Below are 24,274 nucleotides of genomic sequence, written 5' to 3'. Positions count from 1 at the left end.
AGGACAGGCGGTGATACGCGAATTTAAATAACCAGTAACAGTTGTTAGTGAGCTGAATTCATTGTATACTGTTTGTGTACAGGAACGTGACAAAAGCACACAATTAGCACCATGCGTGGGCCAATTCTCTGCCTTTAACCCAGAGTTAAAAATGAGTCATTTAAGGTGTACAGTGTCAGGTTTTTACTTGGCGGGTATTCTACAGTTACACAAGCTGAAGGAGATGTACAGGACCAGATGATTGAATTGTCAGGTTTTGCACGGGATGTACTATACGTTGAAACATATTTGCCCCGCATATTTAGAGGCATCCAAGATGCCATTATGCTATTTATCTTCTTTCATGGACCCTTCCATCATCCCCGGTTTTGTCTACATATGTCCACTGTGTAATATGTTGACAAAAAAGTGACAGCTGGGAAGCACTCGCATGGAACTGTGACAAATTACAATTGCAATGACAGCAATTTATCATCCACAGCTCAAAACCACCATCTTCCTATTTTGTACCGTGACCTTATTTAAAAAAACTGCTATTCTTACCTGGATGTATTTTCATTGCAGAATTTTTCATTTCTCCATCCTAAAACTTCTATAATTGAGGTGAGATGCCGATTACTTTAGGGATCAATGGAATTATTTATTTTGACAGCACACTATTAATCTGCAGCATTTCCTCAATAGATTTTTTTTTACTACTGCCCAAAGTTTATGCTTCAAACTATGGCTCATTCCTTACCATGACACTTTTTAAAGTAATTTTTTCTTGTCTATTTAAATTCTTCCCCTACTTTTCTATGATGGAAAGGGTAGGGGCAAGCACTGAGCCACTTTGGCCTCTGCAAATATTGCTATTCGGCACAACTGCTGTATGAAACAACAGTGCATGTTTGACTATCCTTTGGGGTTTTCTCCCCGATTGTCAGAGGTGTTGCCTCACTTCTGGGACCTAGAATTCCTTCTGTGGCTGTCACCCAGAAATTACGTCTGAAAATGCGCCCATCCCCATGCCCAGTCTGCTGGTGTCAAGTTACACTCAGATTTCCTGTCGATCTCATGAGTATAATCCGGAACGTAAAAACTGGCGGAAGCAATCGTGGCTCAAGGGAAGCATCAAATTCACACCATATATTCCTACTTAAAGTATGAAAATTAAAGTTTCAACTCATTTAACCATCATTCATGCACATTAGGCACAGCATGCTTAAGATCCTGCAATCGGGGAAGCTTTTCAATTTTTAATGTGACTTCTACTTATGCCATAAAAATACATCAAAAGAAACAGAAATTACATAACAGGTCTCAGTAAGGATAGAAATGTTCAAATAATTGCAATAAAACACCAACAAAATAACTTTGTTTCCTGCTGCGCCTGAAAATCAGATCATAATTTGAACAGAGCCTCTGAGCAAGTGCAATTGCAGGAAAATGGCATACAGGACTCTGTAACATGTGGTCAGGGACTTTATTATGTGTGCAGATGCATTCATAGAATTATAGAATCATAGAAAAATTATGACACAGGAGGCGGCCATTCGGCCCATCGTCTCCGTGCTGGTCGATAAAGAGCTTAATCCCACCTTCCAGTACTAGGCCCATAGCCCTGTAGATTACGGTTCTTTAAGTTCACATCCAAGTACTTTTTTTTTGCGATGAGGGTTTCTGCCTCCACCACCCTTTCAGGCATTGAGTTCCAGATCCCCATCAACCTCTGGGTGGAGAAATGTTTCCTCCTCTCCCTTCCAATCCTTCTACCAACTACTTTAAATCTATGCCCCCTGGTTATTGACCGCATTTGGGAGGATTGATTGATAGAAGATCATAATGACTTTTGAGCGTATTGTAATTACACACATTGGGCTGGATTTTCAGCTTTTGAGTTTTTTCAGCGAAAACGGTAGCTATATGTAAAAATTAAAGTTTACGTTGCACGACTGTTTTTCGGCCGAACTTTTGGGTTTTATGTCGTGGGGGCGTTGCACGAGGATTCGTGGCGCACAAATGCGAATTTCACCAAATTTAGTCCGGGAGCGCTGCGAGAGAGGCCTTGGGAGGGGGAGAGAAAAAAATTGCAAAAAACATTCACAAAATCCATAGCTAGCAACGCTCTGAAAAATAATTTAAAAATAAAAATAAACTTTAACATACCTTTTTTGCAGCCTTGCCAGTGACGCCCACATCCCATGAACGAATAAAAAATAAAAATTGCACGTGTCTCTGGGCACATATATGCAGGAAATTACAGGCCCCAATCTGCAACTCCTCCCCCCCAATCCCCCAGAACAACGGCTCAACATCAGAAAACTTGCTGTGCTTGACAATCTCATCAACCATTCTGCTGCACAGCCTGTTGGTGCCATAGTGCAACAACATTCTATGAACATACAAGTGCACTTCATAAAAAAAGTTCTCTTTTCCACCAGGCAAAATAATAATAATAAAACAAAATAATGACAAAAATTATCTTACTTGAACTAGTTCACATGGATAGTGCATTTCCAGATCTACCAAGGTTTCAAGACCAACAAGTGAAATACAGAGAAGAAAATTATAAACCATTGCAAACCTACAGGTGTCAGCTGTGGCTCAGTGGGTTGCCTCCATGATTCTGAGGCAGAAGGTTGTGGGTTCACGTTCTACTCCAAAGACTTGAGTATATAATCTAAACTGGCAGTTTCGTACTGACGGAGTCCTGCACTACCTTTCAGATGAGACGTCAAACTGAGGCCCTGTCTGCCCTCTCAGGTGGGTGTTTAAAATCCCATGGTACTATTGTAGGAAAGGCAGCGGGAGTTCTCTTTGGTGTCATAGCTAATATTTTGACTCAACCAACACCACTAAAACAGATTATCTGGTCATTTATCACATTGCTGTTTGTGGGACCTTGCTGTGCGCAAATTAGCTGCTGTGTTTCCCACATTACAACAAGACTACACTTTCAGAATCCTGAATTTTCCTACCTAACACCAATGAAAATTATTAACTGGGCACTGACACCCTCAAAAACAGAACCATTACCTGGTTACTGACCACTCCCAAACCAAATTATTATCTAGGCACTGACTCTTCCAAACAGATTTATATAAATCCTCCCTCCCGCTTCAAAGCTTGTTTCACTCTCCTACCTGCAATGTTTAACTGTAAAGCGCTTTGGGACATCCTGAGGTTGTGAAAAGTGCTATGTAATTACATGGTCTTTCTCCCTTATTAGGGTTTGCATTGTCCTTTTACCTCTCTCCACATTTAAAATGACACCCGGTGGCCATTTTGAAGCAATGTGCCATGAGGATATTCCTCTTGGAAGAATGATAGGGCCAGTGTCGCAAATCACAAAAAGCCTCGTGGATTTAACAAACAAACCAGCACAAATAATATTTCATGAAATGAATTCCAGCCCACCTACTTAAATTAGCAAAGTAAATCAGATATAAGTGAGAGTGGGAAAAATGATATTCTGGGACATTGCAGAAACAGTGACAAAGGTCAGGCTTGACTAATCTGAATCTACGCAAGTCAGTTTTTAACTAGATGATGAAATTTGAGAGATCACGTGATAGTAGTCTCTTCAGGGTTTGATTGCAGAGAAAATATAAGTTGTTTTTCTTCCGTCGTGTTCAATGAAAGTTTTACAAATGAAAGTGCAACATATTCCCTGCCCCCCAAAAACTTTATAGAAACTTTAAGGGGGCAGAAATCAGTAAGTCCCGTTTGGGGGCTGGTAACCAAGGCGAGATGGAACTTTCTGCGCTCGACACGCAAGTCTCGCCCCGGCCATGAATTTGGGGTTACCGCCCTCGAGAGGAAGTGGAGCACAATGTCGGGCGCTCCACTTCCTCTCGGGGAGCGGGACTGGGGTGCTAACCATGGGAATTTACCAACGCTACACGGGGTGCTGCGAAGCGCTGGCAGAAGAACAGGGCCTTCCCCTTCCATTAAAGGGGAGGGCACGCTGCAAGCTCTGCAATGGGGTGAGGGGGCCACCACGTCTCCACCTGGGGAGCGGGGTGCCGTGGCAGCAACCGGGCACAGTAGTGGACAGCTGGGCTGCAACACGGACTCCGCGAAATCTTCACCGAAAGGCTGGACCGGTCAGTCAGCGATTGAACCAAAATGATGCCACGCCCCTCCCCTTTAATTTTCATCCCGCGAATGGAAAATGACCCGCAAGGCAGACGTGAACATTGCCCGCGGCGGCCTCACAGAACGCTACCTATTTTGTGCTCCAGGGCAAAAAACGGGTTACTGTGCACGGCGAAGATGTCATCATCACTGGCGCAGCGGCCCGGGATGCTCCCGGCCAGAGCGGGCGCTGCTGGTTTGCGCCTCAGCCAACTCCAGCACAATTTCATGGGCGGCGGTAGTGGCCCCGCACCCCGGGGGCGAGACATCATTTGCGCCCGGTTTATGCCCCCTGGGGCGCTAACGGCAGGCACAAACGATGTGAAGTTCTCTCCCTAAAATTTACAAGAAAATGCAGCCTGAAATTACGATGAGAAAACTTGACAAATGCATTTTCCTTCCGAGCATTAACTCTGTCTCCAGGTTTCAAGTAAATTCAACATCACACACTGTCCGCAGCACGGTTTTGTGTTTGTGGTTTGCTTTACGGCAGGTTCCTGGTTTCATTCAGGTCATTGATGAGACTTAGTTTTGGAGGTTGCCACAGACAAAAAACAAAAGTACATTTGTTCAACTCACCCTGGGCTGCTCTCACACATTGCTCGCAGCTGGTCACAGAGCAGAAGAGGTGATGGAGCGGGGCTTCCACCTGTTATCTCAGTCTAGGAATGGCCCAGAATGGAATAGCAGAGGAAGTAGACAAATAAATGAAAAATATAAATGGACAAACATAGGTGATCTTTTCACTCTGTGAATCAGTGTAATTGTGGACCGTGGGGAGGGGGAAAGGTGCGCAGATCGTCATATTTAGTTGAGACAAGCAGTCCATTTTCTTCAAGTATCAGTAGGCTAGCATGCTTCTGTGCGTGGCAGCTTTGACATTTGCTATCAGCATTAAGCACATTTCAGAACACATTGCTATTTAAGAAGAAAACACCGAACCACATCAGAACACTATGGGAGAATGATAAATGGGAGGCTGAATGTGAAAGATAGCAGATCAAGTCAAAATTGGCATCTGTAAATGGAGCAGGTACACAGCGCACCAAAATAAATAAAAGCTTTTTCTTTCAAAAGAGATTATTACACCGAGTTTTCCATCAAATCCTGACATCTGTCAGTCCCCTGCAGGTTACATTTTATCAGTATTGCGAGCAAATAAATAAATAAATAAATCCTCAGTTTGAGCAAATAAATGTTAACGTAACTCCTAGAAAAAAAAATCTGTTATAAAAAAACACAGCAGCGGCCAATCTTTGGTTTCCTACAGTTGGAGCTTGTGGAACAAACAGAGGAAGAATGTAGCCACATTTGAAAGTCTGTGGGAACAACAGAGCTGCATCTGGTAACTCTGGATGCTTCAAAAACTTGTGCTTGTTTTTCCCCCAGCATTTAAAGCTTAAAAATGCACCTTACAAAAATGTTTGTTCTGACCCTCTTCTACCCAGTCTTGTTCCTCCCCCCTTTACCGCCCCATAAAATCCTGCTTTGTTCTATTGCTTATCACACACTCCCTTTTCATCCTTAACTTTGCTTCCACCGCACACCGCTTCATACTCCTGTTGACTTCAATATCAAACTCCCTTTTGGCCAAGGTATAAAACAAACCTTTAGTGGTTTGGTTTGACAAAACGTGCATTTATTTAGTTGAAGGATCAAAGCTTCAGGCATAAAAAAAATACAAGATGAAAAAACTAGTGACTTAGCAAAAATCCATAAGCGATGCCTTTTTTGGGTCTTCACTGACACAGAACCGCACAGCTCAAATGCTACTGCTGAATGCATGGCCTACAATGAGGATCATCTTTTCTACCGGACTACTGCATGACAAAAATCCTCAAACTGTTCTGCAACATGCAACAATATTAGAAAGTACAGAATGGGAATCCTCCATTTGGCCCATCAGCAAGCACCTCCTAGACCATGTCCATTCGTACGCTACCTACTTAATCTCCTGAGGGAAAGTTTACATAAATAGTCCAAGTGTAATCAAGCAGACCTCCAGAATATTCAACTTAATCCACCTCCACCATTCAAACCTGAACTGTTGCACTCAAGAAAAATACACCCTTTCCCTCTTGGCCCATCTCTCAAGCAATGTTGCTAAAACAGATTATCTGGTCATTATCACACTGCTATTTCTGAGGCTTTGCTGCGGTAATTTGACTGCTGTGTTTCCAACATTATAACAGTGATTACACTTCAAAAAAGTACTTCGTTGACTATATAAATGCAAGCCTTTCTTATTCTATCTTTCCTCATCAACTGTACAGGAAATATTATGTCCTGTGGCATTTGATTACCTGAGTCTATTCTTAGCCCTTTAATACCCAATCCTGTTCCCAAACAAATATTTACCAAACTCCTTTTTGAAGCAGAAAGTCGGCCAGAGCCCACCTAATCTTTGCCTGTCGGCAGCCAGTCTGTGCCTTCTCACTGTAGTAAGTGGGCTGGTGGCATTTAAATGAGGACAGTGAGTTAAAATACTCCGGGCCTAAAACTTAGCCAGCGAGAGTGTTTTACTCTTGCCCATTCCCTCCCATCCGCCCAAAATATACTCCAGGTCAAATTTGACTCCTAAGAAACAAGAATCATTAAGAAGTAAAAACAAGGGGCTCAATTTTGCCCAAGCCCATTTTCTGCCACATAGCCAGAGTTACGCCCGTTTTTATAGGCTAGAAATGCAGCAGAAATATTTTGCCAAAGTTTCCCCATGTATAATTCAAATTTGGCGCCGTGCAGCGTGTCCTGTCATCTCGGGGGGTGGAGCCTGCTGTCTGCGTCGAAAAAATGATGCCGCAGCTTCTGCGCATACGTGACAAAAAAAATGAAATTTTTGATGTTACATCAATGGACGCGCATGTGCAGTACAGCTCTGGGTTGCCAATTGGCCATTTTTAAAGAGCCAGTTGTGTGAGAAGGAGTGCTGTGTGAGAGCATTGGAAACATAGAAAATAGGTGCAGGAGTAGGCCATCTGCACCACCATTCAATAAGATCATGGCTGATCATTCACCTCAATACCCCTTTGCTGCTTTCTCTCCATACCCCTTGATCCCTTTAGCTGTCAGGGCCATATCTAACTCCCCCTTGAAAATATCTAATGAACTGGCATCAACAACTCTCTGCGGCAGAGAATTCCAGCGGTTAACAACTCTCTGAGTGAAGAAGCTTCTCCTCATATCGGTCCTAAATGACTTACCCCTTATCCTTAGACTGTGACCCCTGGTTCTGGACTTCCTCAACATCGGGAACATTCTTCCTGCATCTAACCTGTCCAGTCCCGTCAGAATTTTATATGTTTCTATGAGATCCCCTCTCATTCTTCTAAACTCCATTGAATACAGGCCCAGTCGATCCAGTCTCTCCTCATACGTCAGGCCCGCCATCATGGGAATCAGTCTAGTGAACCTTCGCTGCACTCCCTGAATAGCAAGAACGTCCTTCCTCAGATTAAGAGACCAAAACTGAACACAATATTCCAGATGAGGCCTCACTAAGGCCCTGTACAACTGCATTAAGACCTCCCTGCTCCTATACTCAAATCCCCCAGCTATGAATGTCAAAATGCCATTTGCCTTCTTCAACACCTGCTGTACCTGCATGCCAACTTTCAATGACTGATGTACCATGACACCCAGGTCTCGTTGCCACTCTCCTTTTCCTAATCTGCCACCATTCAGATAATATTCTGCCTGCATGCTTTTGCCACCAAAGTGGATAATCTCACATTTATCCACATTATACTGCATCTGCCATGCATTTGCCCACTCACCTAACCTGTCCAAGTCATCCTGCTGTTCTTAGTGTCCTCCTCACAGCTCACACTGCTGTCCAGCTTAGTATCGTCTGCAAACTTGGAGATATTACACTCAATTCCTTCATCTAAATCATTCACGTATATTGTAAATAGCTGGGGTCCCAGCACTGAGCCCTGCAGCACCCCACTGATCACTGCCTGCCATTCTGAGAAGGACCCGTTTATTCCTACTCTCTGCTTCCTGTCTGCCAACCAGTTCTCTATCCACGTCAATACATTACCCCCAATACCATGTGCTTTAATTTTGCACACTAATCCCTTGTGTGGGACCTTGTCAAAAGCCTATTGAAAGTCCAAATACACCACATCCACTGGTTCTCCCTTGTCCACTCTACTAGTTACATCCTCAAAAAATTCTAGAAGATTTGTCAAGCATGATTTCCCTTTCATAAATCCATGCTGACTTGGACCGATCCGGTCACTGCTTTCCAAATGCGCTGCTATTTCATCTTTAATAATTGATGCCAACATTTTCCCTACGACTGATGTCAGGCTAACCGATCTATTATTCCCCGTTTTCTCTCTTCCTCCTTTTAAAAAAAATCAGATCTGCAGCAATACAAGATACAACGCGGTGCAGGGACCAATAATTTCATACAGGATAATGTGGAGGCACTCGTTACTGTGATTGAGGGCAGATGGCAGGAGCTGGACACCAGCGGACGTCATATAAAAGTTCCACCCAAAGAAATGAAGAAACACTGGAACCAAGTTGCAGAAGATTAATGTTCAATCAATGGTAACCACCACGAGATCTGGAGGCCAGTGTAAAAAGAAATGGCAGGACCTTGATCAAGTCGTTAGTGTAAGTAATATTTTCATTTATTCAATGGAATTGCAATTGTAAATGTGACCAGCTGTATATGTTTCACCCAGCAGAAAGACACCTTCTCTAAAACGTTGCATTTTCATCTTTGCAGAGGAAGGTGGCACATAATAAAAGGGAAAGAATTTGAACAGGAGGAGGCCCTGCAAATCTGCAGCCACTGACCCGTGGAAGAGAAGGTCGCTGCTTTGATGGGTCCTGTTATGTATGTAATAACTCGATAGACTGAATACTGTAAACTAACACGGTACAAACCTGGCTCTGCTTTAATAGGGCCCAAAGTGATTACATTACATGATGGCTTGCCTTTTATACCTGGGCTGTATACACGTGCGCACAGCCCAATGATCTCCGACAGTGGCGCCACCTGGTGGCTAGTAACCCCAAGCATACATACATGACAGGTCCTGCCTGGAGAAAAGCAACCACCACTGCACAAGCTGGCCCCACACTCAAGGGAGAGGGTAAGTTCTGCAAATTCCACAGTCTGGCTTTGCTAAATGTTAAGTACTGCGCGGGCTAGCCATGCTTTGGGTCATGTATTCAACTATCATTGTAACCCATGTATAAGCTGATCTAAGTTGTACACCTTGAGAACATTGACCACAAAGGGCGAACTTGTGGGAGACACTCCTAACCTGAACTTTCAGGCATAAAAGGGGAAGCTCCACCCACCTTCATCACTTGAGGTCTTGGTAATAAAGTGACCTTCTCTCAAGTATGGCCTCGTGTGCATTTATACTGTATAGTAAGGACTTATCACTTTGGTTCCTGGGGATGTCGCCATTAGCTACGCTTCGGTTGACGCAATGTGCTATCATTCATCGTGGTCCTTCAAATCAGCCTGCTGCCTGTGCTGTGTGTGTTCTGTTATATTTTGCAGAACTTGAGGCCAACCCTGATGATGCAGAAGAAGATTCAAACGAGGACGAGCCTGAAGAAGAGAACATCTTCCAATCCCATCCTCCAGACCAAGAGCATGGGGGTGAGGGAGAGTGGAAGGGGGAGGGGAGGGGATGGAGATGGATGAAGCCTCCACTGTTTTACTGACATTGGTGGAGGTGCAGGTGCCGCCCATTGAGGTGCCAGGCCCTTCCGTGACTCGTGGTTTGAGTGTTGGTGGGACATTCCATGGATTGCTAACGTCCGAGGCTGCGAGTCTGAGTGGTGTGGTGCAGTGCGGCACACCCAGGGCCCCACCTTCCAAGGCTGCGGGTTCCCGTGGGATGTAGCAAGGCACACCCAGGGTGAGGACGGGAAGGAGAGCTCGGCCGCGCTCTTCTGAGATGCAGGATCTAACAGATGTGGTTCAGATGATGGTAATGAATGGGGAGAGCCTTGACCTTATGCGATCACTCCTGGACATCATCAGTGGGGTTGGTGATGAGGTTTCGGGACTGTCGGGAGAAGTAACAGCAATCTCACGAGAAATGGGAATGATGTCCGGGACGATGAATGAGGGAATATCTCAGTCAGCTGAAACCATGCCAGTGTCCATGAGGGAGGGAATGTCACAGTTCGCTGATGTGCTGTCAGTGAACATCAGGGAGGGAATGTCACAGGTAGTTGAGACAGTTTTGCTCAACATGAGGGAGGGAATGTTGCAGGTCACTGAGACACTGTCAGGGCGCCTGAGGGACGGCATGTTGGAGTTAGCAGCTGCAATAAGGGAACACGCCCAGACCCCGCACCCACTGACAGCATCAACTGCTACTCCCACTTCAATCACCACATCAGCCTCTGAAGAGCCCCAAGCTGGGCCCTCCACATTGCCCCTGCCGACCCCACCCCCCTCCCCTCCCCCCCCCCCCCACTCCCCTCCCCCCCCCCACTCCCCCCCCCACAACAGGTGCGCACTACCCGAGAACTTACAAAGAATAAGCTTGGTACTGATCCCAGAAACACTGCACCACTGCCTGGGGGCATGGGTGGTGCAGTCACCAAGAACAAGTGTGGCGGGCGGTCTTAGAATTAGGTGGAGGAGAGATGGGTGCAGCCTTTCTTTGCTGCTGCTGTCATTATTATTGTTGCTGTTGTAACGTTTGTTTTCAAATTAAAAGATTTTTGTAAGTTATGTAAATTTACAAGTTTAAAAGTTAGTAAGTGATCTTAAAGTTTTTACATGATCGTAACAGAAAACTTTAAAGTTTGATACAAGAATAATATGATTAAAGTTAAGTACAAAGAACTGTTCATTGAACTTTTGAATAAAATATATTTTACATTAAATCTGAATAATTTCCATTATTTGAAGCAAACAAGAATCATTTCCATCATTTGTTTCATTAACACAACATAACATTACGGAACAGGTACAAACAGTAAACTTGGTCCATGTGGAATAGTTGTCGCTGAAGCTTCAGGCAGCAAAGCATTCATGGATGAGCTGTTGGCGCAAGGCTCGAGCAACCGTTAAAGGGGCACGATGGCCCGCCCTCCTCTGCCATCATACTTCGGGTTCAGGTACTTGCATGGCTTCCTCGTCCTCATCCTCCTTCTCCTGCTCGTCATCTGCACCGTCCTCATCATTATTATCAGCCACTCTCACCTCAGGTGGCTCTTCTACAACCAGCTGCTGCTGCCTCATGATGGCTAAGTTATGCAGCATGCAACACACAACAGTGAACTGACCGACATTCTCAGGGGAGTATAGCAAGTAGCCTCTGGAATGGTCCAGGCATCTGAAACGCTGTTTCAAGATGCCAATGGTCGTCTCTATGATGCAGCGCGTCGCAATGTGCGAAATGTTGTATTCCCGGTCAGCTTCCGTCCGAGTTACACGTAGGGGCATCATGAGCCAGGTAGCAAGGCCATACCCTTCGCCTCCCAGTAGCCAGCTCTGCCCTTCTGGCTGCTGCTGAAACATGGCAGATATAATGCTCTTGCATAGGATGAACACATCATGGGTATCTTGCATCGACTGACATGATGCGATGCATGTTGTCACACACGAGCTGCACATTAATGGAGTTGAAGCCTTTTCTGTTCCTGTACATCTTGGAATCCTCCAAAGGTGCTCACAAGGCGATGTGGGTACAATCAGTGCAGCCCTGTACCTTTGGGAAGCCAGCAATCCTGGAGAAGCCCACAGCCCTTTCACGCATTGCTTGGGCGGTTAAGGGGAACTTTATGTAGTCATTCCTCCGTGCAGGTACTGCAGCTGTCACTTGCCAAATGCAGACATGTGTTGCATGTTGAGAGATGGCGCACACATCCCCAGTTGCAACTTGAAATGATCCGGAGACATAGAATGAAAGTGCAGCTGTAACCTTCACTTCAACTGACAAAGCAGTCCTCCTGACGCTTTTAGGTTGCAGGTCTGTTTTCACCACCTCACAGATCTGTTACAACTTCTTTGCAGAAATGCAGCCTTCTGATACAGTCTGCATCACTCAGGTGCAGGTACGAATGTCAGTCTCGATATACCCGACATGGGTAAGGCCTCCTGCCCAGCAACCTATGGGCTCTGATGTTCCTCATGCGATGACATCGAATCAATTGTCTCCTATGTAGCATCATCATGCAGAAGGCTCGCACAAGGTCTGGCATTGTCAGTATTGCCCTCATAGTTAAATTTTACCTTTGCAAGAAGCTCAAAATGGCACGAAGGGAGGCAGGAAGGTTCTTTGTTCTCTTTCCCAGAGGTCCGTATGGACGGACCACACCCAGGTCTTGTGATTTCTCCTCCCTCTTTCCCCTCCTCCGCCAAATAATTGAATTCTTGTGACTTCTTCCCTTCTCCCCCCCCCCCCCTCCCCCAATCTCATTGCAGCCTTGTGCCTGGTGCAGCAGCCTTCCGATCGACGCCTCCCTTCCCCCACGCCGGGCTTGTTTTTCAGCCGAGCCCTGAGCCCCTGTGTCCGGGTGCGGGGCCAATTCGGACGGCCGACGCTACGACCCCCCTCCAGCCCTGCTTGAAGACGTTCGGTGATGGCATGTGAGTAAAGAAAAGAATGAAAATTTCAGAAATCCATGAAACTCCCACGTACTCCATTGAAAGGTTAAAAAAAAGTTTTAGACTCCCTCCAAAAACTTCGATGAAAAACAATGGTGTCTTTCAGCGCCGATTTTTCAATGTGCACTGCTTTCTGTGAACTCACCAGAAGGTCTTTCGGGAGTGGCCAGATATGCCGACCTAGATTAAAACATTTTTGGGCAAGCTGCAAAAAATGCTGAAAACTGGCACAGACATGAGGGAAGGTCAAAAAAAACATAACGTAGAAAAATCGTAACTAAAGCAGTTACACCGGCACAGATTCTAGGGGGAAACTTTGAATTAAATAATTACAGCAGAAAAAAACGGCGTGCGCCAAAAAAACGGTGCAAATGACCCGGGAAAATTGAGTCCAAGGAGAGGAAAATCAAAAATAAAGGTGCAGAGATAAGCAAAGTTAGATAGAAATTATACAGGGCTCAATTATTCCCAGTGATTTGCGCCGTTTTTTTGACCTAAGTTAAAAAATTAAAGTTCCCCCAATGAATGTGCGCCAGAGTAACTCAGTCAGTAATTATTCTTTTAGGTTCGTTTTTTTTTTTGCGTAACCTGATGTCTGCGCCAATTTTTCTCAATTATGTAAATTTGCCTCAAAAAAATTTCTCTTAGGTCGGCTGTGTGACCACTCCCGAAAAACCTTCTGGTGAGTTAAGGATAACCAGCGCGCATTGAAAAATCAGTGCACAAAGACGCCATTGTTTTTCAGCGAAGTTTTGGAGGGAGCGAGGAAAACTTAAATATACATAATAAAGATTATATTCTTTTACCTTAAAACGCAGTAAATGGAAGTTTGATGGAAATCTGTAAGTTTTCATTTTTTATAAACTAATATGCCATCACCGAGCGTCTGCAAACAGGGCTCGAGGGTTGGAGCGTTGGCCGGCAGAATCTGATACTCGCCCGGACACAAGGGCTCGGCTGCAAAAGAAGCCTGAGGGGGTGTGGGAGGCTGTGGAAGGCATACAGAAGGCATCAGCAGCCTGCACTACGCATCAAATGTAGCCCAGGGTGGAAGGTGGGGGGGTTCCCGATCACTGCACCTGCTCAGACCTGGGTGTGGTCCATACAGACCTGTGGGTAGAGAGAACAAAGAACCTTGTCCTGCCTGCCTGCCGTTTTGAGCTTTTTGCAAAGATAAAATTTAATCATGGGGGCAATACTGACAATGCCATACCTTGTGCAAGCCTTCTGCATGATGGTGCTGCAGAGGAGACAATTGATTCGACGTCATCGCATGAGGAACCTCAGAGCCCGTAGGGTGATGGGCAGGAGGCCTTACCCACGTCGGGTATATCGAGACAGGCGTTCATACCTGCAGCTGATGCAGATCGTGTCAGAAGGTTGTGTTTCCGCAAAGTTGTAACTGAGATCTGTGAGTTAGTAAAAGCAGACCTGCAACCTAGAAGCGTCAGGAGGACTGCTTTGTCAGTTGAAGTGAAGGTTAAACTGCACTTTCATTCTATGCATCTAGATCATTCCATGCTACAACTGGGGATATGTGCACCATTTCTCAACATGCAACACATATCTGAATTCGGCAGGTGACTGCTGCACTATATGCCCGGAGGAATGACTACATAAAGTTCCCCATGACCGCCCAGGCAATGCCTGACAGGGCTGTGGGCTTCTCCAGGATTGCTGTCTTTCCCAAGGTACAGGGCTGCATTGATTGCACCCACATCGTCTTGTGAGCACCATTGGAGGATTCTGTGATATACAGGAAAAGGCTTCGACTGCATTAATGTGCAGCTTTTGCGTATCGCATCATGTCAGTCGATGCAAGATACCCTGGGAGCACCCATGATGCGTTCATCCTATGCAAGAGTGTTATATCTGCCATGTTTCAGCAGCAGCCAGAAGGCCAGAACTGGCTACTGGGAGACAAAGGGTATGGCCTCGCCACCTGGCTCATGACGCCCCTACGCGTAACGCGGATGGAGGCTGACCGGGAATACAACATGTCGCACATTGCGACGTGCAGTATCATAGAAAGGACCATTGGCATCTTGAAACAGCATTTCCGATGCCTGGACCATTCCGGAGTCTACTTGCAATACTCCCCTGAGATTGTCGGTCAGTTCACTGTTGTGTGCTGCAGTTGCATAACTGAGCCATCATGAGGCAGCAGCAGCTGGTAGTAGAAGGCCCACCTGAGGTGAGAGTGTCTGATGATAATTATGAGGAAGATGCAAATAACGAGGAGGAGGAAGAAGAGGATGAAGAAGTCATGCAACTGCCTGAACCCGGAGCATGACAGCGGGCACCCTTTAACGATTGCTCGAGCCTTGACCAGCAGCTCATCCGTGAAGGCTTTGTTGCCTGAAGGCTCAGTGGCAACTATTCCACATGGACCATGTTTACTGTTTGGACCTGTTCCGTTGTGTTGTGTTGTGATGGAAATGATTCTTGTTTACTCAAAAAAATTGTGTTAATAATGAAACAAATAATGGAAATGATTCTTTTTGAATTTCAAAAGTTGTGTTAATAATGGAACAAATAATGTAAATGATTCAGTTATAATTTAAAATATATTTTATTCAAAAGTTTAACATTTGTTTGTACTTAACTTAACTTTAATAAACATATTCTTGTATCAAACTTTAAAGTTTTCAGTTAAGATCACTTACAAACTTTAAGATCACTTACTAACTTTTAAACTTGTAAATTTACATAACTTGCAAAAGCTTTTAATTTGAGAACAGTTACAACAGTAACAACAATAATAACAACAACAGCAGCAAAGAAAGGCTGCACCCATCTCTCCTCCACCTTATTCTAAGACCGCCCGCTGTGCTTGGTCTTGGTGACTGCACCACCCCTACCCGCAGACGGTGGCGCAGTGTTTCTCGGGTTGGTACCAAGCTTATTCTTTTGAACATCTTGGGTAATGCATACTTCTTGATGGGGGGTTTGCAGCCAGTAATATGGAGGCCCCAGCTTGGGCCTCTTCAGAGATTGGTCTGGGGATTGGAGCGGGGAGCAGCAGTCGTTCATGAGGCAGTGTGGGGGAGGTCTATAAAAGACCCGGCAGCAGTTCGTGGTTGGAGAGGCCAGATGGTGCAGCTGCAGCAGGGTGAGAAGGCAAAAAAGTAGAAAGAAATCGAAAGGTGACGTCACAGCCAAGGGGGTAAGGGATTGGCTGGTGATTGGTAAGTAGTTTTTCTTTTTCTTTTATCAGTAAGTAATATTGTTGTTGCCAAATTCAGTTTATCTAAGGGTTAAGTCATGGCAGGAGAGCTCGGACACGTGTTATGCTCCTCCTGTACTATGTGGGAATTCAGGGACACTTCCGGTGTCCCTGACGACTATGTGTGCGGGAAGTGTATCCGCCTGCAGCTCCTGACGGACTGCATTGCAGCACTGGAGCTGCGGGTGGATTCACTCTGGAGCATCCACGATGCTGAGAATGATGTGAGTAGCACGTTTAGTGAGTTGGTCTTACCACAGGTAAAGGGTACACAGCCAGATAGGGAATGGGTGACCAACAGGAAGAGCAGTGCAAGGAAGGTAGTGCAGGGGTCCCCTGCGGTCATCCCCCTGCAAAACAGATACACCGCCTTAGGTACTGTTGGGGGGAATGACTCATCAGGGGAGGGCAGCAGCAGCCAAGTTCATGGCACCATGGGTGCCTCTGCTGCACAGGAGGGCAGGAAAAAGAGTGGGAGAGCTATAGTGATAGGGGATTCAATTGTAAGGGGAACAGATAGACGTTTCTGCGGCAGCAACCGACACTCCAGGATGGTATGTTGCTTCCCTGGTGCAAGGGTCAAGGATGTCTCGGAGTGGGTGCAGGGCATTCTGAAAAGGGAGGGTGAACAGTCAGTTGTTGTGGTGCATATAGGTACCAACGATATAGGTAAAAAAACAAATTTATGGAGCTAGGAGCTAAATCAAAAAGTAGGACCTCAAAAGTAGTAATCTCAGAATTGCTACAGGTGCCAGGTACTAGTCAGTGTAGGAATCACAGGATAGCTCAGATGAATACGTGGCTTGAGGAGTGGTGCAAAAGGGAGGGATTCAAGTTCCTGGGACATTGGAACCGGTTCTGGGGGAGGTGGGACCAGTACAAACCGAACAGTCTGCACCCGGGCAGTCCTAGGGGGAGTGTTTGCTAGTGCTGTTGGGGAGGAGTTAAACTAATATGGCAGGGGGATGGGAACCCATACAGGGAGACAGAGGGAAGTAGAATGGGGGCAGATGCAAAAAATAGAAAGAAGAAAAGTAAAAGTGGAGGGCAGAGAAACCTAAGGCAAAAAGCAAAAAGGGCCACATTACAGCAAAATTCTAAAGGGGCAAAGTGTGTTAGAAAGACAAGCCTGAAAGCTCTGTGCCTCAATGTAAGGAGTATTCGGAATAAGGTGGACGAATTAACTGCGCAGATAGCAGTTAACGGGTATGATGTAATTGGCATCATGGAGACGTGGCTCCAGGGTGACCAAGGCTGGGAACTCAACATCCGGGGGTATTCAATATTTAGGAAGGATAGACAGAAAGGAAAAGGAGGTGGGGTGGCATTGCTGGTTAAAGAGGAAATTAATACAATAGTAAGAAAGGACATTAGCTTGGATGATGTGGAATCGTTATGGGTGGAGCTACGGAATACCAAAGGGAAGAAAAGGTAAGTGGGAGTTGTGTACAGACCACCAAACAATAGTAGTAAGGTTGGGGACAGCATCAAACAAGACTTTAGGGATGCATGCAATAAAGGTACAGCAGTTATCATGGGTGACTTCAATCTACATATTGATTGGGCTAATATCTCCAAGTTTGCAGATGACACTAAACTAGGTGGCGGTGTGAGCTGTGAAGGGGACGCTAAGAGGCTTCAGGGTGACTTGGACAGGTTAGGTGAGTGGATAAGTGCATGGCAGATGCATTATAATGTGAATAAATGTGAGGTTATCCACTTTGGGGGAAAAAACGCGAAGACAGATTATTATCTGAATGGCGGCAGATTAGGAAAAGGGGAGGTGCACCGAGATCTGGGTGTCATGGTTTATCAGTTGGCATACAGGTACAGCAGGCAGTGAAGAAGGCAAATGGTATGTTGGCCTTCATAGCTAGGGAATCTGAGTACAGGAGCAGGGAGGTCTTACTGCAGTTGTTCAGGGTCTTGTGAGGCCTCACCTGGAATATTGTGTTCAGTTTTGGTCTCCTAATCTGAGGAAGAATGTTCTTGCTATTGAGGGAGTGCAGCGAAGATTCACCAGACTGATTCCCGGGATGGCTGGACTGACATATGAGCAGAGACTGGATCAACTGGGCTTTTATACATTGGAGTTTAGAAGGATGAGAGGGGATATCATAGAAACATTTAAGATTCTAATGGGACAGGACAGGTTAGATGCGGGAAGAATGTTCCCGATGTTGGGGAAGTCTTAGGATAAGGGGTAGGCCATTTAGGACTGAGTTAAGGAGAAACTTCTTCACTCAGAGAGTTGTTAACCTGTGGAATTCCCTGCCGCAGAGAGTTGTTGATGCCAGTTCATTGGATATATTCAAGAGGGAGTTAGATATGGCCCTTACAGCTAAGGGGATCAAGGGGTATGGAGAGAAAGCAGGAAAGGGGTACTGAGGGAATGATCAGCCATGATCTTATTGAATGGTGGTGCAGGCTCGAATAGCCAAATGGTCTACTCATGCACCTATTTTCGATGTTTCTATTAGTGGCTGTTGATTCTGTCAATGGGCGCGGGATCGAGGCATGTTTCCTCCTTGCAGTAGCTAATTCCAACATTCCCTCCCTCATGTTCGCCAAAAGTGTCTCATCTACCTTTGACATGCCCGCCCTCATATTGAGCAAAATGTGTCAACTACCTGCAACATTCCATCCCTCATGTTCACTGAACGCATCAGCTACCTGCGACATTCCCCGCCTCATGTGCACCGACATTGTTTGTTTGTTTCTGCTGACTGAGATATTCACCCCCTCATGTTCCCGGACAGCGTTCCCATTTCTCATGAGAGTGTTGTTACTTCTCCCGACAGTCCCGATACCTCATCACCCACCCCACTGATGGTGTCAGGGAGTGATTGGGTAAGGTCAATGCTTTCTGCTCTCATTGCCATCATGTGAACCACATCTGTTATATCCTGCACCTCAGGAGAGCGCCGTCGAGCTCTCCTTCCCCTCCTCACCCTGGGTGTGCCTTGCTGCATCCCACTGGGACCCGCAGCCTTGGACTGTGGGGCCCTGGGTGTGCCTCACTGCACCCCACTGGAATCCCCAGCCTCGGACGGTGGGAAACCATGGAATGTCTCACCAACACTCAAACCAATACTCAGGGAAGGGGCTAGTACCTCAATGGGCGGCACCTGCACCTCCTCCAAAGTGAGTACAACAGTAGGGGCTTCATCCATCACCTCCACCTCCCCCTCCCTCTCACCCCAATGCTCTTGGTCTGGAAGGTGGAATTGTAAAATGTTCTCCTCTCCAGGCTCATCCTCATCTGAATCTTCTTCTGCATCGTCAGGGTTGGCCTCAAGTTCTGCAAAATATAACAGAACAGACAAATGGTAAGCAGCAGAGGAGGGGGCAGGGTGGGTGGCATGAGTAGGCTCACACAGTGCAGGCAGCAGGCTGATTTGAATGACCACGATGAATGATAGCACATTGCATCAAGCAAAGCGTAGTTGAGGGAGACATCCCCATGAATCGAAGCATGGCGAGCCCGCACAGCACTTAACATTTAAGAAAGCCAGACTGTGGACCTACTTTCTCCCTCGAATGTGGGCCCAGCTTGTGCAGTGGTGGTTGCTTTCCTCCCGACATGACCCATCAAAGCAGCGACCCTCTCTCCCAAGGGTGTCAGTGGGTGCAAGTTTGCTGGGCCTCCTCCTGTTCGAGTTCTTTCTCGTTTGTGGTGTGCCACTTTCCTCTGCAAAGATGAAAATATAACTTTTTAGAGAGAGTCTTTCTGCTGGGTGGGACATACACAGATGGTCACATTTACAATTGCAATTCCATTAGAAAATGAAAATATTACTTACACTGGCTACTTGACCAAGGTCCTGCCACTTCTTTTTGCACTGGCCTCCAGACCTCGGGGTGGTCACCATTGCACAGTAATCTTGTGCAAGTTGGTTCCAGCGTTTCTTCATTTCTTTGGGTGGAACTTTTATGTGACCTCTGCTGGTTTCCAGCCCCTGCCATCTGCCCTCAATCACAGTAACTAATGCCTCCACTTCATCCTGTAAGAAATTCTTGGTCCTTGCGCCGCGTTGCATCTTTTATTGCAGCTCCGATTTTTCCAAGTTCCCACACAGCACTCAAAGTTCTCACACACACAACTGGTTGTTTAAAAATGGCCAATTGCAGACCGGGAGCTGTACTGCGCATGCGCACCCATCGGAATCACATCAAAAACATTTGGGTTTTTTCGCGCATGTTCAGAAGGGGCGGCATCGTTTTTTTGGCACAGACATTAGACTCCACGCTTCCCGAGGCTACAGGACTGGCTGTTCGGCACCAATTTCAAAAATAGAATCGGGAAACTTGCCACATTTAGTTTTGGAGCAGTTGTGGCCTAGAAAAACGGGCGTAACTCTGGCAATATGCCAAAAAAAATGGCTTCGGGGAAAATTGAGCCCGTTAACTTACGTTTTTCTGAATCTTATGCAATGTTCTGTTCCTGTGTACATGAACTTTGGTCAAGTGTATAGAGGAAAAGCGTGTAAATTGTAAGAAGAATATTTGTACAGAAAAGCTTGATCACAATTTAGTAACAATAGATAATGGTGGCACTTAATTATATCAAGCCTAATTGGTAAGTATTCAGCAAATGATTAAAGTGAAGCAATGCAGACACTATATAGAGCAAAGAATTAGAGCCTTCTTAAGTGAATAGCATTTTCTTTACATGAGTGATTAGATTGTACCACATATTTCATTTCAATGCAGTGACAGCGCTGCTGAGAACAACCGTATTTACCACAAAATAAAACGACTATCAGAATGCCATCAGCACTGTCCCATTTTAACAATGTCACAAAGGTCAAGTGACTTCAACATCAGTTGTGTTATTTTTCTGTCTGTTCTTATACCTGTATAACATTTTAATGCAGAGCTGCCCCGATGTTAACTGCACCAACCTGTGTGGAACTGAGCCATAATGACCAGGCAGCTTTTTAATTCTATTGTTGCAGTTGTTGACTTCAGTGTATTAGGCTCAGAATTTGTATCTGTGCCTCTGGGCTAGGGAGTCTACTATTTACTGAAAAGTACAAGTGTGTGAATGTGGAACGAAGACAAAATGGGACTCAGCAGTACAGGCCAACCCTCCCCTGCAACCATGGTCAAACAGTCTGCTAACACTCTTTGCCGAGCTAACAGATGAAGACTGGTCACTTGGCTGAGGTACCAGAGAGTCAGAGCATTGAGAAGTGAAAATAATTGTTAATGGAGAATTTAAAAAAAAAATATATACATTGAGTGTTGACAGCATCATTGTGCAACTGGCTGGGAAATGTTACTGATTACAGTAGTGTTAGGGACTGAATGAACACATGCAAAGTTGAATTGTTATTAACCCCTGGAGAATAACTGTCTCTGTTGACATAAACTCTGTGGGATCCGAAATTGGTCAAACATAAGGTCTGCCTGTTTTTCGGCGGTCCCCGGGGGCGGTGCATCATTTTTTACCGCTCTGCACCGCTGGGGCTGAGTGGGTAGGAATTTCATCGAATTTTTTTCGGCAGTATGCCGAGCAGAGTGCAGCCGGCGGTGTGTGGCGGAGGAGGTTTTTCGATTCGGAAATCTTCGGCTCTCGAGTTATGCGCATGCGCAGGCTACTGTGAAGCTCCGCTCCGCTCCGCCCCCCTACCCCCGAGAGGCACCGATGAGAGGCCAGAGACTGCCGTTCTGAGATCACTGTGGTGGGAGGTGGGGGGAGATCACTGTGGGGCAGCCTGACATCACTGTTGCTGTGGGGGAGGGGGAAGAGAGATCGCTGTGGGAGGGAAGAGACTGGGGGGGTTGAGAGAGAGCGAGAGAGAGACTGGGGTATGGGAAAGACTGAGGTGTGAGAGAGACTAGTAATATTTTTATTATATTTCATTAATCAAGGACTAACTAAGGCTTTATTATAACATTTATATTACTGCCTAACACTAAAAAATACTACAATCCATTTAAAGAACATCAAACAGTGGCGAACTATAAAGATCAAACAAACCTTACAGCTCTGTGTACATACCACCCACTTAAGATCCACTTAAAAGCACCTTCTCCAGGACAGTATGCATTTCCAGCAGTAAGTCGGTAGTATGTCATGAATTTTGCACTTTTGGGCGGTCTGCATGGGCGGGCGGTGTGCATTCCGCCCGGCGGTATGTCACTGATGAATTTTCCGCCGGACAGTATGGCAGTGGTATGTAGGTGCTTTTTTCACCAAAATTCCATATTTGGGCAGTAAGCAGGTTGTAAGGATGTGGTAGTGGGTGGTATGTCGACCAATTTCGGGCCCTGTGTGTTTGTACCTTACATTTATGAAGGGAATCCTGATAATGAACCTAGCTTTTAATACATTAGAATCAATCAAGGTTATAGATTGATAAGTGCTAATTAACAAGTTGTAGATTTTCGCACATTGCTCCAATTATTCTTTATAATATTTATCATCACAACTGACCAGTTACCTTTTCTGTGAATGAATAAAAGTGGCTGAGTGACTTTTCAAATGGTACAGCAGAGAGTTATAGACAGTGAGTTCCACTGGAGATAGTCAACACCGAACCATTTTGGTGAGCACTTGCAGTTGCTCAAGAGGTCATATTGTCAATTAGCCCAAATTGTTCTAAAATACTTCATTTGTGCAGCTTCTCAGTGATGTTTCCTGCCTCCTCTCCAGTTAGACTTTTTTCAGATATCCTCCTTATATAATGCGATGAATATAATGAACCATTTTAAGTTAAATTAACTTTAATTACCCATGTCCCTTCAGTTCTCCAAATGCTAAATTATGCTAAATCTTCTCTCTAATTCAGAATTTAAAAAATCTTGTCATATCATCAGATGTGCGATAAAAATGGAAAATCCGGATAGTCTATGGATTTTCGGGTTCTCTTGCATCTCTGCAATAGGACTTGGGTTGGTGACAATTGCTGATGTGAAAGAACTAGCAAGGTTAGGGAAGATGGAGAGGGACATACAGACAGAGGGCAAGACAGATAACAAGCAGAAGCAATACGGAGGGAGAGCATATGACAACAAGGAATGAGAGCACAAGACAAAGTGGACAGAGTGAGCACCAGATAGGAAGAACAGCAAGCCTCACTGCCATGGTCTCTTGTTCTCTCCCTCTCTCTCTTTGTTGACATGAGGGTTAATGGCGCAATTTTAAAAAAGAAATGAGAAGTAGCACTATAGCAAAGAGAGAAACTCAAATGGAAGAAACAAACACCAAGGGTCAGGAACAAAAATAATGGCGACACAGAGTAAAAGAAAACAAAGTATATTCTAAATAATTGTATCCATTTCTTGTAAATGCCACTTTTTCATGAGTTTGCAGCAAACACCTGAAGTAAAAGTACCCGAAGTGTTCTCACTTATGTGTTGATATACATAAATATAGGAAAACCGTCCAATAAATGCTGGGAAAGAAAATTAGAATCTATAAAGACTGCTTGGGGACATTTTTTGCAAAATAAACTATACAGCCCCTATTTTTAATTACAAGCTTACTGCTCTCAGCTGCCATTTCTTTGGGTCATAGAACATAAAGAGGCTCCTGTGCTCATTTCTCTTTGAAGACCACCTGCTATATATATTTAAAACAACACCATTGACGAACAGTTAAGGAGAGCTGTGTCCTGAATAAGTGAAGCACATGCACATCACATTAGATACAAATTCCAATTTCTATTGAAAAGTAGGTGGATTTCTGAAATCATTACACTTTCTCTGCAACTCACCGACAATTAAGGGGAAAAAATATTAATTTAATGGCTAGCTATCACTCAAATGAAGCTAAAACACTGCACCACTGGGGGAGATGATGCCCTAGATCAGAAATACATATATCCATTTCTGCTGCTTTGCGATGTTGCATTGTGCCACTCAGCCCCTGTGGCAATCTCAAATGCTCTTTTAAGCTTGCAGTACTCGCGGAATAGCACCACAAATTCATTTCACTATGCCCCGTCTCTTGCATCTACTGGCTAAACAGCACTCTCAGAAGGATAATGCCAGATGCTTTTATCTTGCGAGGCTCACTCTGCTTTCTGCTGAGGAACATTTAATTCCTCTGGCTCTTAGCCACTTTCGCCAGGTGGGCTGCAAAAGGATGAGAGTAAAAATAATGCTTAAGAAGAGCTCTCTCTCTCTCTAGCTTTCTCCCTCGCTCTCTGGTAGGAATTGCTTCCATTGTTGTGTTTGTGCTGTGACTTGTAATTCTCAGTGGCACAAATTGAAAGGAGATGTCAGCAATTCCTCAGCTGCATGTGCATTACACTAATCCTCAGCCCACTCCTCATCACTGTGCTGCAACAATTTGCTGCCATTGTCTGTCACTTCCTTTC

General features: G+C 45.2%; 1 protein-coding gene across 6 annotated transcripts in view; it reads right to left on the bottom strand.

Moving 5' to 3' along the window:
* The window catches only part of tenm2a (teneurin transmembrane protein 2a), a 652,746-nt gene that overhangs the window by 443,273 nt on the left and 185,199 nt on the right, over positions 1-24,274 (bottom strand). The window contains exon 1 of one of the 6 annotated variants that reach the window (XM_070878101.1): positions 2,571-3,713. The exons of the other annotated variants lie outside the window; for them this stretch is intronic. The gene's annotated coding sequence lies outside the window, so the exon portion shown is untranslated. Of the gene's footprint in view, positions 1-2,570; positions 3,714-24,274 lie in introns of those variants that run through there. 6 annotated transcript variants of the gene reach the window in all.

The sequence above is a fragment of the Pristiophorus japonicus genome, chromosome 4 (genome assembly GCF_044704955.1).
Source record: "Pristiophorus japonicus isolate sPriJap1 chromosome 4, sPriJap1.hap1, whole genome shotgun sequence".
In the NCBI taxonomy this organism is placed as follows: domain Eukaryota; kingdom Metazoa; phylum Chordata; class Chondrichthyes; family Pristiophoridae; genus Pristiophorus; species Pristiophorus japonicus.
This window is presented reverse-complemented; position numbering and strand designations above follow the sequence as displayed.